Source organism: Eutrema salsugineum, unplaced genomic scaffold, assembly GCF_000478725.1.
Source record: "Eutrema salsugineum unplaced genomic scaffold, Eutsalg1_0 scaffold_24, whole genome shotgun sequence".
NCBI lineage: Eukaryota > Viridiplantae > Streptophyta > Magnoliopsida > Brassicales > Brassicaceae > Eutrema > Eutrema salsugineum.
The window spans coordinates 916,113-931,908 of NW_006256797.1; the positions used below are offsets into that span (position 1 = coordinate 916,113).

The window sequence follows — 15,796 nt, forward strand, 5'->3', positions numbered from 1 at the left end:
ACCCTAAAAAGCATATATAGTATCTCTTGCGGACCGGGTCAGCCCAGGACAAACTGGGTACTGATCCGGCTTCAAATGGTCATGTCTCAAGTGTGCGACATGGTCAGGTGCTTCCCAAGTCGCAGGCCCAAGTCGCACAGCTATAGAAACAGGCTTGTGCACCTTAATCCATCAGCCCCAGCCGCATGCCTATCTAGGTGTAAACTGTGAGTGTTTGTGTTGTTCAGGCTTTCTTCTCTTCAACTCGCACAACCAAGACGCATTCAGGAGATAATATGTGTGCGAGTTGGTCATCTTTAGTCCCAAGTCGCAGGCCCAAGTCGGTGTAATTTGCGAACACATGTGCTACACGGTTCCACTTCATGTCCAACTCGCAGGCCTATCTCGCACAGCATTGTAGACTTAGTCAAATTTGATTCTGGAAGTCTCTACCTTGCTCAGAGACTCCTTACACTCATCTCTAATGTCGCAACTTGTTTCCAGAGTATGAACATTCATGGGTGCGAGTTAATCAAGCCGCACACTCAAGTCGCATCATTTCTCATTTTCTCAGAGCACTCCACGTTTGATGCATCATAACTCCTGGAATACTGGTCCAAATGCTTTGATTCAAACTCCAGTGGCAAGGCAGCGCAATTATCTAAACTTTGGTTAAGAAATCTTCGGCGCTTGGGAAGTGGAAGGTTCCCCGGAGGGCTCATCTTTGCAATGCATTGACACGATCAGAAAGAGGCTTCTAGACATGTGTCCATTCTGGAAACGTTATCTTCTTGCTCATAGCTCTAAATTGAATGGTCTCAAACGTTCTGGACAGCGGACTGAAATATATTGAATCTTGATGAAGGACCTGTAAACTGAATCGTTCTGGAAGTGCATCGTCCCTTGCAATCTTTGGAGCTCATCGGGTAGGTCTAAAAACTCTAGCGAGACAGGCGTGCCATCCGGTGAGCTTAAGTCTCTGCTCAATGCTCCAAATGCCCTGATACGAACTGTTCTGGGTTCTTGACTCAATGATCTATAACTTTTATGAAGACCCCGACAGCTGAATAGGACGACAAGACCTTCCGGTAATGTGATTTCTGAGATGTATCTGCACCCGCGATTTTTGGCCGAGAAACTTAACCGCTAGTCCGTGTTTTTGGCCGAGAGATCTACCCGCAGGATGGATTTTGGCCGAGAATCCCCGACCATCAGTACACCCTTTTTGCCGAGAACCTCCATAATGCCCTTTTCACCATTTTTGATCATTTCAACTCCATTTCTTCATCTGGTTCACATTTTCCACTCCAAATAAGCTTCATAAGCACCTGTTTAACACTCCAAACCATGCAAAACTCTCTTGGACCAAATGCAATCTCTAAAGTCCTAAAAAAATGCCTAAAGACCTAAAATGTATGCAAATGAGACATGATTTGGACTTAAATATATACACTAAATGATGCAATTTATGAATATATCATCCATCTCTAAGACTTGGAAATCGGCTGGAATGATTTTGTTTCCAATGACCAGTGGCAAGTCTTGAATCATTCCTTCTGTCCTCTTTTGAGATGAATCACCAAAGATCATCATTACTGGAGATGGGATAAATGTTCCTATACAAAGTCTCTCAGCAACAGATTTTGACATAACATTCACATTAGCACCAGAATCACATAAGCGATCTTAAAGTTCAATTCCAGAAATAGAACAACTGAAAGAAAAACACCCTGGGTCCTTAGCCTTTTTGAGTCTTTGGCAGGTAAGCGTTTTGGTACCTTAACTGGGATGACATGGCTTCTCTCATACTCGGTTTTTGTGTCCTTCAAGAGGGGTTCAGGTGCCGACTTTTCCTTAGAGTCTGCGACAGGTTCTTCTTCCAAAACTGCTGTCATAGCATTGCATAACTTCTTTGATTATCTTCCACTCTTCCTGGTGAGAATCCTGGTTGTCTCTTCATTGAATCTTCAGTCTGACCTATCTGATGTTCTAACTTCTTGAGATGGGTTGCAAGAGATTCAAACTTCCCATTCAAGTCATTGTACATACAATCGATCCTCACTCAGCTAGGAAAAGGTTGCTTCTAATGAGCTAGTCTGTGCTTTTTGAGGGTTGAAAGGTGGTCTTTGTTGGAAATTTCCTCCTCCATTGTCCCCATTTTGGAAGTTATTTGGAAAATTCCTTTGTTGCTGCGGATAAGGCTGGTTTTAGGGGTTCTCGACTCCCTGGCTTCTGTATGAGAGATTGTTGAAGTTGGCATTCCTAAAGTTGTGGTTGAAAGCTGGATTGAATCGGTCCTGGTATGCTTGAGCTCCCATGAAATTGATTTCTTCTTCTTGGTATATGTCATCATCTTCATATCTTCCATCTTCTTCATTTCCTGCAGCACTGTCACAGGCATGTATATTCTTATTTTGAGAATTAAGAAGTTGACTTACCATGCTTTTTAGCCCAGCAATCTCCCTTGACTCCTGACTAATGATAGTCTTCTTTGATCAGTTATACTCAGGGTTGTTTTTGCTGTTAGCTACAGCCAAATTTTTTATGAGTGCTCTCCCTTGTGGTATAGTTTTTGAGCTGAAATCTCCATTTCTGGCAGTGTCAAAAGAAAGTTGATACTTCTGCTGGAGTCCTCTCATATTCTTTGCTCCAGAGAAACCATGATGAGGGCAGTCTCTCTCATATTCTATAATCACTCCCAGGATTTATAGAATTATTCTACGGGGCCTTGTTGGAAACTTTGTATCTTGTTTCTCAGCTGGTTTGATCTATACTTGGTGTAGAAGTGGTTCAGGAAAGCTAACTTGCATTCTTCCCATGAAGTAATAGAACCAGATGGCATAGATTTTAACCATCTAAAAGTTTTATCACTTAGAGAGAAAAGAAAAAGCTTACATTTCACATAGTCCACAGTTTCTGGAGCAGTTCTCACCATTCCACATATTTCTTCAAAAAGATCAATGTGGTCCATTGGATGCTCAGTAGAGATTCCATGGAATTGATTCTGCTTCACCAAAGAGACAATCAGAGGTTTTATTTCATGATCTCCTCTTGCTGGGGTAGGAACATGAATAGCTGATCTATTTTGGAAGTGTTGGTGAGGTGCATCAAAATCGGCAATAAGTCTATTGCGGGGCTGTCTTCTCGCAGGATTGGCAAGCTGTATGGGTCGGTTGGTCTCTCTACAATTTGGTGGAACAATGTTTCATCATTCCTTCTTTCTTCGAGATCGACCTGGTCGTGTCTCCTTCGGTTATGGCTTGAGCAGCATTTATAGGGATTTGGTTTCCCTCTTCATCGAGTTGTGGCTGGCCATCTCCTTCATGGGCAGCATCTCGGTCATCATTGTGAATAGAATCACGGTCATCGTCTCCAATGTGATCATCTTGACCACGTTTTAAAAGATCTTCCCGATGGGCATTCAGATTGGCCATCTTGAGCGTCCTTCGTCTGAGTTTCTATATTGGCAGGATTTTTTCTAGTTTTCATGCACCTGGGAGCATATAAAGCAAAGATAAAAATAGAAGTTAGAAAATCTCCAGCAGAACTCGAAAATCTTGTGGTCTAGGATTGAGATTAGATTAAGAAATCAAGTCAACAGCGACAAATTCCCGGCAACGGTGCAAAAAACTTGATGTGGGGGTAGTGGGCAACACAAGTTTTACCCTAGACTAGCTGCAAGTTGTGTGAGTCGAAACTCGCACAATCAAAATTTATTAAGGAAAAAGAGGGATCCAAAGCTTCTAAGTGAAAATCTCAAGAACAAAGATCGAAAAGTAGTTTTATTGCTTAGGGTTTCTGCGATAACGTAAAAGTTACATAATGGAAGAATTACATCGACTATTTATACTAAGTCTACAAACCGCCTAGCCGAGATTCTCGGAAATTTTTCCTTTTCTTTTGTACGACTGACGACTTCAATCTCTCATAGGGTAAAATCTCTTGGACTCGTCCATTAAGCCTTCACGACTGTCCGGTTCGGCCCATTAATGCTTTCTACTCTTTGGCTCGACCCAATCTCTTCCTCCTTCAGCCCAATGCACTTCGTTTACAGGATTGCTCCTCGGCTCAAGTACGTAAGAAATCTTTCAAACCGAGACCGGCTCAGTTCGGTTCGTCACCTTCCTTGATTCTACTCGGTCAAACTGAGAGACCCTTTGATTCGGCTTGATTTGGCCGAACCAACACTTGGTTCGGCTTGGTCCGAGATGATGTCTGGTTTGGCTCGGTTTATTGTGTCGGTTGCGTCCTGGTTCGATTCTTCCTCCGATAAATCATAGAATTGGGTTTGTCAAAACCTGATTTCGACACTTAGTCATTTTTAGGCAGTTAAACTCGTGGGGGTGAAAACCGACCTCAACACAAGTGCACAGCAAACACAGTAGTACTTAGGATTTAAATCCATAGGGATTTGTGTGTTGAGGACTTCTAACTGATGCTAAAAACAATTGTAGACCTAATCTAATAAAAAGAGGTTTTGGTTTGTCACTAAATCTTATCAAGCAGAGAATTAAAAAAACTGAAAATAAAAATCAATTGAAAACAGTAAGAAAAACGGCGCTGGATTCAAAGTTCATCTTTAGGGTTCATGTTTTAAAACACTAGGAATTTAGGCAAGGATTTTCTGTGACTCTGAAACTAGGATAGACACTTGTAATATTAGCCAACTCTCGTCACTCTAATCATCTAATCACTTATTCATGGGAATTAACTCTCGTTCTCATGCCAGAACAAGATCATGCATTGCAGATCGGAATCCATCTCGGCTTACGTATCCTCCGTAGGTAGCTTTCGTCTCCTATGACGGTGACGTCCATAAGATCCAGTTCAGGCAACCCAGATACAACACTCTCATGGCTCAGATTTAACCTAAGATCGGACTCTGGGTGATCAATCCAGAGTTACCGCTTTGAGATTTGGATGAATAAGAGAATCATGTAAAAATCGACATCATTTATCCTAAAGACCTAGATGTCATTCGAACATGGGATCCCTTAGGATTTACCTTTCACCCAACTAGGTGACTACTTAGACATGACTGAGATAAACATCATCATCAGTTTAGAACTTAAAAGAAGAAAAGTAAAGAAATAAAAGTTGCAGAAAAACTTCTCTTATTGAAGACAGAGTGACGATGAAGAGCTTCTACAGATGCATAAAAATAAAACCTAAAACTACAAATGAGTTCTCTCTCAAAGAGAAGAAATAAGCTCCCTTACAAAAGACCTAAAAATGAGTATTTATAGTGTTTCTCCAAGTCTGGGCGTCTAGGGCTTGTAAAATGATTGCAGGAAGTGTCTTGGGCCTTAGTTAGTCTCTTGAGGTTTGGACTGAGGTCCACCGGGGGTGAAAGGAACTGAGCCGCGGTGGGAGCAAGCTTGGCCGCGGGTAAAAGCTCCTGTCCTTGACTAGACTGTGTTGATTGGCCTTCAGCGCATTGATGATATCTGGAAATCTAACCGTTGGATTGCTTTGATTCCAACTGTGTTTCAAATCTGGTTATCTTGTCTATAATGTCTCCAAATTTAGGGATGATCAAAAGGTAAGAAGGTCTTTTTTAGTTGCCAAACTTCTACTGGCCTGAATCTATCCAAAAATGTGCTTTTGGTCCAAAATGCACTCCAAAGCTCCAAGTTTCCTGAAAAGATTTTTAAAACTCCAAAACATGGAAAACACTTATAAAACCTTTAAAACTGAGTGAAAACACCTGCATAAGATATTGAAAGTGATCCAAAACTCTATCCCATAAACTCATTGGGACAAACCCGGATGTAAAGAAAAAGAGTATCAAGCCAACACCCCAATTAGGCTAGTCACGACTTGAGTACATAAGTACGGTCACAGCATTGGGTGTTGATTTGGTTTCTGGATCCATCGTTTGGCTTTTAAGACCGATAAGGACCTTCTGTACGTCTCGCGCAAGCTTTCGGGCTTGATACTCTTTTTGCGGACATTGTATGTAAGAAAACATGAAGACGGAGAGGAGTATATATAGCATGATGGATACGCTAGGGTTTAGGTTAGTACCAACTTTGATATCGGTGGCCTATAACCAAAAATCAGTGGCTAGGGCCAACTTCGAGATCGGTGGCCAATAAACAAAATCGATGGCCCATAATCAAGTGAAAAAAGCCATGTCACAGGTATTTACACGTAGGATTAATGACCAAAATCAGTGGTTAGGACCAACTTCGAGATCAATGGCCCATAAACAAAATCGTTGGCCCATAATCGAGGGAAAAAAAAATCAAGTCACGGTTATTTACACGTAGGATTAATGATCGGCATATCAGAACTAATTAAAACGCCGCATAATTGTTTTTAATAATGACACATAGGACCATCGCTGTGGAGACCACACATCAGATTTTTGACCTTACAAATAATAGTATAGATTCTAAATTAAATCAAATATCTAAATTAAATTTAAATTGATTTTTTTAAAGATACATTAAAAACTAATTTGAGAAATAAAATATTACCTATATTTGAGGAAATTTTAAATAATCTAAATTAATATTTAAATTTTTGGAATTAATTATAAATATAAAATAAAATAGTTTTTTTTATTAATATTTCATTAAGTTAACCTATATTTTAAAAAATTCAAATTAATCTAAAATAATAGTATAGATATTGAAGGATATCTAAAATCATCTAAATTAATATCTAGATTTTTGGAATTAAATTAAAATATAAAATAAAATATACTTTAATAAAAGAAGGAGTATTTGGATGCAATGATTATAATATTTTTATAACGTCTAAATGTGTATCTTTTTTTAATAGTATAGATATGTAAATATTAACAAAAGTTTCACTGTAGCACAATGTGTTATCCCAAAAAACTTGGAACTCTGGGAGAAAATGTCTTCTCTTTGTTTTTTGTTTCCAAAGAAATGAGTAAAATCATATATAATAAAAGCAAAGTGAATTTTTAGCGAATTTTTAACTCCAATGCCTTATTGAATTCCAGGATGTTTAATTATTCTGTTTTCTTTCACCAAAAAGATATTAATATTTTTTTAATCAGTTCAAATTAAGTTGTGATTAAAATTGCGTTAATTGTCATACTAACATACCAATTTCTCTGCTACTCGGGTTAATTTAGTATTGAATCTTTTAAATTTATAGATTTGTTTTAGGCTATAGGTCAAGTTGTTTAGTTAGATTGGTAGCCGTTTTAGAATTTTTTTAAAAAAATATTGTCGTATTAGTTAATTTAGTGTTTTAGAAGAAAATAAAAGTCAAAACTCTAGCTAATGGATGGATTTTGAAAATGATTTATGTCATGTTTATGAGTTTGTACGATTTTCATTTTTCTTAGTTCTGGTTTAGTCTCTATGTTATTGTTTTTAATGTTTTTGTCGTTTGCCTTGATCTAATGATTTGTTTCTATGTTGAAACTGATCGGATTATTATTATGTAGGTGTTGTTCTTCGTTGATTATTTTTTTGTTTTTTTGCTGCAAGGTCGATTGATTTGCTTTTTATGGCCATGCAGATGTCTCTATGAATATGTTGTGTTGTTTTTGTCCCATCGATCGATTTGTGAATTGTTTTTTGTTTATTTGATTCTATAGATCTTTGCCTTTCAATTTGGTTTCTCTGTCGCCTCTTATCTCTTATTTGTGATTTATGACCTAATTTTATTTCTTGCTGCTTTGCATCTTGCTCGCATATAAGTTGTTAATGCCTTGTATATTGTCATGCGTCTCTAATTGATCAGTGATTTTTTATTTGCTAACTTTTTTTTGCCATCTTGAGTATAAAGAAGAGAATAACTTTAAAGTCAAAGAATTTCACCTGTGCGAGACGTTTGACGAGCTTTGAATTCTGATTTTGATGATTCGTTGGAAATGTTTGTGATGCGATCATGAAACACTAGACGTATTGCGGGTTGAGGGACGGATCGTGGAGCACAAATCGGAGCAGGAACCAGACACAACTTTGGTCGTACCAGCTGGGCCAATATCCATTAAATGTTTTTTAGTATAAGTTTCATCAATTTTTTGCTTTGTCTTTGATTTCTTTTTCCTTAATTATTTTATTTTAACAATTTCTTAAAATTTTCGTTGTGTTTGGATTTTAATTATTTTCCTTATTGTACTTTTTAAATTTTAATATCATCTATAAAAATAAACAATTAAACAAATTTCTAAGTAGTATTTTCTAATTAATATTTTATATATTGATCTTATTTTTACTAATTCATAATTGTTATTTATTGTTACAAAAGACGTACAGACCTAATAAAACGTATAGATTGCTATTACTTTTATTCACCTATAATTATTAAAACTTTTATAAAGAAGAAGACGTAGTTGATGATAAGAACTCGAAAAAGACAAATTTGAATAAAACCATGGAGAATAAGAAACAGATGAGAACACGAAATAGTTAAGAAGAATAAGGATAAGAAAAAAGATGTTGGAGTTAAAGAAGAAAACTGGAAGAAAAAAATGAAAGATGAAGAAAACAAAGTAAAATAATAAGAAATGGGAATATGAAGTAGGTGAAGATGAGAAAGAAATCAAGAAAACCCAGAAGAAGAAGAGTTTGATGAAGACCAAAGAGGAATAAGAAGTAGAGAATAAAGAAGGGTAATAAAAATTGAAAAAGAAGAAGAACTGAGAGAATACAAAGCAGATGAAGATGAAAGAAAAATGTGAGGAATAAGAAAATCGAAAGATATATAAGAGGAAGAAGAACAAAAAATACAACTCAAAGACGATGAAGAAGAAGAAGAAGGAAAATATGAGGAAAAATAAGATGAAGAATTTGGGGCAGAAAAAGAAGACAAAAGCCTTAAAATTGGAAACTGAAGAAGAAGATGAATAAAAACCAAAAAAGAGAATAAGAAAAATAGGAAGAAGAACTAAACCAAAAGATCAAAAAAAATAGGAAGAAGAGTAGAACAAAACAAAAGAGGAGGAGGAAGAAGAAGACAAATCAGAAGAGAGAAATGAAATAGAAGTTGTAGACGATGAAGAAGAGGAAAGAAAAGATAAGGAATAAGAAAATTAATGTCGATGAAAAAGAAAAAGAAGAAGACTAAAAAAAAGGAAAAGGAAAAATCATAATAATAAAATTTATGACAAGACGAAAATATTGAAGAATAAGAAGGAGAAGTGGATGACGAATTTGGAAAAAGAGGGCAATAGAGAGAAATGAAGTTAAAGCTTTCATGGACATGTAGATGGAGAAACAGAGTGTGTGAGGGAGAGAAAAATAGAGAGAGAGAGAGAGAGAGAGAGAGAGAGAGAGAGAGAGAGAAAGAGAGAAAGAGAAATGGTAGAGAGTAAACCTTATAGGTACATGATATCAAATCTATGTTAGTTTATATTTTATGTGTTCCTGTTTTTTATATTTGAAACTCTTCTAACTTTGAATGTAGTTATCTAAATCGTATTATATGTACAATTTAGTACGAAGGGGGAAATGAAGAGAATGAGAGAAAATATTGAAAGAGAGAGAGAGGGAGGGAGCACTACAAGAAAAACAAATATTGATAGCACATTAACATAGCATGATTTCTATAACTGCTATTAAAGAGGATATTTCGGATTTGGATATTCTATTATAGCATTTAAAAAACGTTAGGCTGAAATTTCACTAAGCGGGAACAAAAAAATTAACATTTGGAACCTAAATTCTGTGATGAGCGCCAATACTTAGGCAAAAAGAGAAAAAAATACTAAGTACCCCAATTGTGACTTTTCTTTTTATATTGTTTGGAGAAGAACAAAAACAAGTTCTTTGGAAAAAAAAATTCTTTCGAGAAAGCAGCTCGTTGTCCCTCCGTCTCCGATTTCCTCCTCCACCCTCTCCTCCGTTATGGCTGAACCATCTCACCACATCCTACTCCCTCTCAGCCTCCTTCTCAGCCTCCTTCTCCACCTCCCGTTCCCCCGACCCAGCTAACCCAAACCCTAACTCATCTCCGATTGAACCCACCTCTCTCAATTCGCTGCCGCCTCTTCCACCTCCATCCTCCATAAATGGTATTGAAACAACTCTCCCCCTTTTTCACCTCTCCTATTCTCAAGAGCTGATTAGGGTTAACTGTAGATTTTGGGTTAGGGTTCCTGGACGGCGATGACGAGTTTCCTCTCATGAGCTTTCTTCGATCCTGTTCAGGAGGTATGGTTCTCAACACTTTGTAGGGTTTTGCATTGGGATTATTAAATTATTCAAACCGAAACTTATATCGAAGATTTCGAGACGGGCCACCCAATATTCAACATAAGGCAAATGCTTAAAACCTTCATGATGATGGCCAGTTGTTGTATTTCTCGCTAATAACCTAATAATATGCATTATTTTCATTTTTCTTTGTTGATGTTGAACACAAAGCGTTGGCAGTTGATTCAGGTGCGAGATTTATTCTTAAATGATCGCCTAACAGATCTTTTTAGTAGCTTGCAGAGAATAATTTACTCAACATCGACTCCTTCGAAGTCCCTTGCGACAACATTATAGGACGTTTTGGGTTTAATTACAGCAGGATTCATTAGTTAGAAGCTTTTAATCTCTAGATTCAAAACTAGTGATACATAGATTGTTTAAACCTATTTGATTTTAGTGTATAAGCGAGCAAAAGCTTAGAGATTTAGTGTTTATACACATATATGAGGGTTTGATAGAAAAACGTTTTTGATATTGGTTTGGCTTTGTAGGGACTATTTGAAGATCTCAAAGCTTACAGGACAGAAGACGACCGGGTTAGGTTGTTCCGGCCTGACGAAAACGCTCTTCATATGCAAACAGGTGCTGATAGGCTTTGTATGACACCATCGTTTGTGGAGCAATTCATCGAAGCAGTTAAGCAAACTGTACGTGCCAACAAGAAATGGGTATGGACTATGCACCAATGTGTCTCTCTATTCCAATCGATATGATTCTTGATCATAGTTTGCTCTCATCTCTAGAAGCTCCTAATGGGTTTTGTGTTTTTTTTTTTTTTTGGTGTTTTAGGCTCCTCCTCCGGGTAAAGGAGTTTTGTATACAAGGCCTCGGCTAATAGGGAATGGCGCTATCCTTGGAACAGCTCCAGCACATTAGTACACGTTCTTCATTTATACATCTCCCGTAGGAGATTACCATAAGGTGAGTTAGTGTTCTGTTGTGTTATATACTTGGTGAAATAAACTCTTCCGAAAGACTCTCTAAAGCTGAAATAGTAACACCGGTATTTCTTTGTTGTAGGTAAGCACAGGCCTCAACCTTAAAGTTGATCATAAGTATCGCTGAGCCCATTCAGGTGTAACAGGCAGCGTTAAGAGCTGCACAAACTATTCTCCAGTAAGTAAAGAGATACCAGAAATATATCATCCATGGCAACAAGTTAATGAAGTATCTAGTTTTCTGATTTGTTCACTTGTATCAATGAAGTAAGTTTTGATTTTTTCAAAGAGTTGCATTTTGTTTGTTTGTTTTCAGAAGTGTAGATGCTTATTACTTTTGTTTCCATGAGATGCAGGTCACTTTAACAATTTTGTTAGAGATCGGTCTTCTTATGTGTTCAGTTAGATTCTGATTTTGCTTATGTATTGGATTAGTTGATCTGGTGAAGATGCTTTTGAGACTGCAAAGAGTTGACGTTTCTTCTTCTCCTTAATCTCATTAGCTTTTGGTTTTAGTTCTTATTCCTTCTCTCTGTTCTTGAGAGTTTATTAATTTTCTGAATTTTTTTTTGCAGAAAAGAAGAATGGTTCCAATACTTTGACCACGTTTAAGCAAAACGAGAGACTTGAATCAGTTTCAGTTACATCTCATCATTACAGGTTTGATATCTTGGTCCTTTACATGAATAATACTTCGTTTAACACTCTTAGGTCGATTATTATTTGCACAGTTCATCAAAAACAGGTTTTGGTTATAATAAACATTTCTCTAGAACAATTGGAGCGTGTTTTGGATACAAGATCAAATCTGGTAGAGTTTTATATTGGACAAAAACAGAAGAGGGCAACAACTGCTGCAAAAACCGGTTGCAAGATGATCAAATCTTTTTGAGGTAATTTATTCATTTGGATTTTGGTGCAACTCTGAAATTATGCCTTTGCTTGATGACTTTGGAGAATTACGTAAGCACCGATTCTCAATACATCAATATGGTTTTGGTTTGTTGCAGTTACTGTGTGTGTTTGGAACTGCAATTGCTTGTTGCTTGGAACTGCAATTTATTGCATTGATTCTCTCCCAGGCTAGGCAAGCACTTCTCACGCAAAGAATTGCTTCAGCACTTCAAGCAGCCATGATGTTAAGACCACGTTTTGTAAGACATTTGGTATGATGTTTAAGACTTGATGTTTTGTAAGACTTGTTTTTAATATGATGTTTGTCCTTGTGATGTTTTGTGTAAGACATGTTTGGATGTTTAATAAAAATAAGAGTGTTTTAAATGCAAACGCTTGTTTCATTTCATATAGTTTTGAAAAACAGGTTTCTCTCGGTTTGAAAATAATTTTGCAAAACTACAGGTCGTAATCAAAAAAAAAAAAATAGAACATGTTATACAATAGCCCGGAAAAAGTATTATAAAACATTATACTATAGCCCAGAAAAAGAGCTACAACACGATATACCGTAGCCACAAAAAGAGCTACAGGAGATTAGTCTATAGCAACAAAACAGAGCTACAAAAATCCATATTATAGCATGCAAATAGTACTACAAGACGACATCGAACAGCGTCTAAAATGAGCTACTATATCATCAATAACATCATAATTTCAATGCTATAATAGAATTACATATTATAGCACAATCCAAAAACGCTATTGTATAGGGGTCACCCTATTATAGCTCTGGAGATCACAGCGTTCATCGAAACGCTATCAAATCGATATGATAGCGCTAATCGTGAGCTAACAATGTACATTTTTCTTGTAGTGGAGAGAGAATGATAGGGAGGGACACATGGAGGGGGAGAGAGAGAGTTTTAAAGTTTTCAAGTATATATATTTGATTGATATGAAAGACGAAAGAAAATAAGAAAGAATATGAAGTCGGAATGAACGAAGAAGACGAAGATGATGAAGAAGAAGACGAAGAAGTAGAATATGAAAAAGATGTGGAAAACAGTGAACAAGAAGAAGATGTAAAAAAAAAACTTAAAGAAAAAGAAGTAAGCAAAAATATATAGAATGAAAAAAAAAAGGAAAATGAAATGAAAGAAAACTAAAAAGAAGACGTGAGAGAAGAATGAGAGATAAAGATGGAAGACAATAAAAAAATACGGTGAGTTGCTGAAACAACTCAAAATCGGGCTATAATTATTATTTTGGGTCTACAAGATGTGATACGACTAGAGTAACTAAAAAAAAACCCCAATTCTAACCCTAAAAGTCTTTGGTAGGAAAAACGTAATAACCAAAATGTCATTACTATTTTGGTGCCACATAGGCATTTGTTGAGTTTATTTACGATTCGACCAGCGTATAATTACCATTTGTGCCATGGTAGATTTATAGGTCGATATACTAAATCTGTCGCGCTATTGATGACAGATTTTTGACTACGACATATTTGTTTACGTGTGACAGACTTTTCAGTCGATATATTGATAGACTTTGTTCGAACGATAGATTTATGTGGCAGACTTTTTTTTGACAAACTTAGTTAGTCAGATTTTAGATATATGATGACAGATTTGAGACTGTGCGACAGATTTATTAAAATCTATGGTAGATTTATATATACGAAGTGATAGAATCATTGCGGGACAACAGATTTTGGGACAAGAGATGACAGAGTTATGAAAGACGTAATAATTACTAGAGTTCCTGTTTAGTGGTGACAGATATATTTGATGAAGGGACAGATATTGTTTTAGGCTGACAGATTTGTAATAGGATGACAGTTTTAATATCCCGTTATGATAGAGTTAGTTATTTATTATAATTATTAAACTAACACTTTAGTGGTGGCAGACTTATATGATAGTGGTGCCAAATATATACGTCTATGGTCGGAGATTTGTTGTTTTATATGTAATGGTGATAAATTTTTTTTGAGAGCGACGTAACAGACTTATATTTTACTAGACTAGCCTTTCACGTAGTGACAGTTTTGGGACGAAATATTTATTAACTTTGTCGTTAAAGATTTGTGAAATAGCTGTTAAATAAACAATTTTAATTTATCTAACATGTGTTTTATCAAGTTGTAGTGGTAAATAATGTACCAAAACATCAGAGAAAGCATCATCAGTAGATTTGATTAGAAGAAATTCGATTGTTATGTGGTGTTAACTTAGAAAATAATTCAAGTACTGACAGATTTAAAGTTGATATGTTCATAATTTGCATCATTTAGGTTGCATATTTCATTTCAAATCATGTTTTATTTCATGCATTTTAGGTCCTTAGGATTTGTTTTAGGACTTAGGAGATTGCATTAGGTCCAAGAGAGTTTTGCATGTTTTGGAGTGTTAAACAGGTGCTTTTGGAGTTTATTTGGAGTGGAGGATGTGATTCAGATGAAGAAATGGAGTTGAACTTATCAAAAATGGTGAAAAGGAGCAATTTTGGGTTTCTCGGCAAAATGATGTACTGATGGCCGAAGATTCTCGGCCAAAATCTTTCCCGCGGGTAGCTTTCTCGGCCAAAAACACGTACCGCGGTCAAGTCTCTCGACCAAAAATCTCGGGTGCAGACACATTTCCGAAATCGCGTCACCGGAAGATCTTGCCGGCCGATTCAGCATACAGGGTCTTCAGCAAAGTTGGAGATAATTGAGTCAAGAACCCAGGACAGGTTGAATCAGGGTTTTTCGAGCACTGAGCTGAAAGATAAGGTCACCGGAAGACAGACCTCTCTCGCATCCATTCGGGAGCAATCCGATACTCCTGAATGATCGCCTGTCCGAGGAACCTTCCGGTCCGATTCATCTGTCGGATGCTTCATCAACGTTAGAGAGAATTGGATCGCGGTTCCAGAGCAAGTGGAATCATGGAATTCGGACGCGTGAGTAGAAAGTGAAGTTCGTCAGAAGAAACTCCTGTCTCGCTGCCGTTTTGGACCAAACCGATGAGCTCCGAAGATTGCGATGGACGGTGCACTTCCAGACCGATTCAGATTACGAGACCTTCATGAGAATCTGAGATATTTGAGTCCTTTTTCCAGAACTTCCAAGATAATTCAATTCGGAGCTATGAGCAAGAAGATACGGTCTCCGGAATGGACACATGTCTAGACGCCTCTCTCTGATCGTGTAAATGCACTGCGAAGATGAGCCCTCCAGGAAGCCTTCCACTTCCCAAGCACCGCAGCTTCCTTCACCAAAGTTGAATTTATATGAGTCCTCTGTCCTTTGAAAGTGGAAGCACACAATTCGGACAAGTATCTTAGAAGTTACACTCTCCGGAATGCGAAGTGGTCCAAACAGCCCTGAATGATGCGAGCTAAGTGAAACATGCCGCGATGGAATGCCACGGTCCACACTTGGCCGCGGCATTTATTTGCAATCCTTCGACGTTTGACACGATCTGAATGCCACGGTCTACACTTGACCGTGGCAAAGTAACATTTGGCCGGGAAGAACTTTACAAGCATTCGGCACTTGACACGGTTTCAATGCCACGGTCTAGGACTTGACCGTGGCAACTTTTACACACCTTCGGCGTTTGACACGACCACTTACCACGGGGCTTGACCAAGAGCTACTAGACTGTGGCAATCCAAGAAGTTCATCACCCAAACCCAGAAAAGAAGAGACACGGCCACTAGACATGGTGTAAATCAAGCCATGGCAACCTTGATCATGAAGAATCTGTCCAAGAACTTTGACACTATCAGTTTGCCACGGTCAGT

General features: G+C 37.3%; 1 long non-coding RNA gene and 1 other non-coding gene across 9 annotated transcripts; both read left to right on the top strand.

Annotated features, from left to right (window-relative positions):
• Nucleotides 1–2,634: 2,634 nt before the first annotated feature.
• Nucleotides 2,635–2,739, top strand: LOC112086089. Its single transcript, XR_002899311.1, has one exon. It is a non-coding gene; the product is annotated as a small nucleolar RNA R71 (small nucleolar RNA).
• A 7,002-nt stretch (nt 2,740–9,741) lies between these two features.
• Nucleotides 9,742–12,391, top strand: LOC112086026. 8 transcript variants are annotated; one of them, XR_002899261.1, is made up of 8 exons: nt 9,748–9,982; nt 10,050–10,121; nt 10,658–10,834; nt 10,956–11,087; nt 11,187–11,580; nt 11,680–11,764; nt 11,836–11,997; nt 12,115–12,391. It is a non-coding gene; the product is annotated as an uncharacterized LOC112086026 (long non-coding RNA). The 8 variants fall into 8 exon arrangements; XR_002899255.1 differs by having other exon boundaries at nt 11,187–11,764; XR_002899256.1 differs by having other exon boundaries at nt 11,187–11,764; nt 11,850–11,997.
• Nucleotides 12,392–15,796: the final 3,405 nt, after the last annotated feature.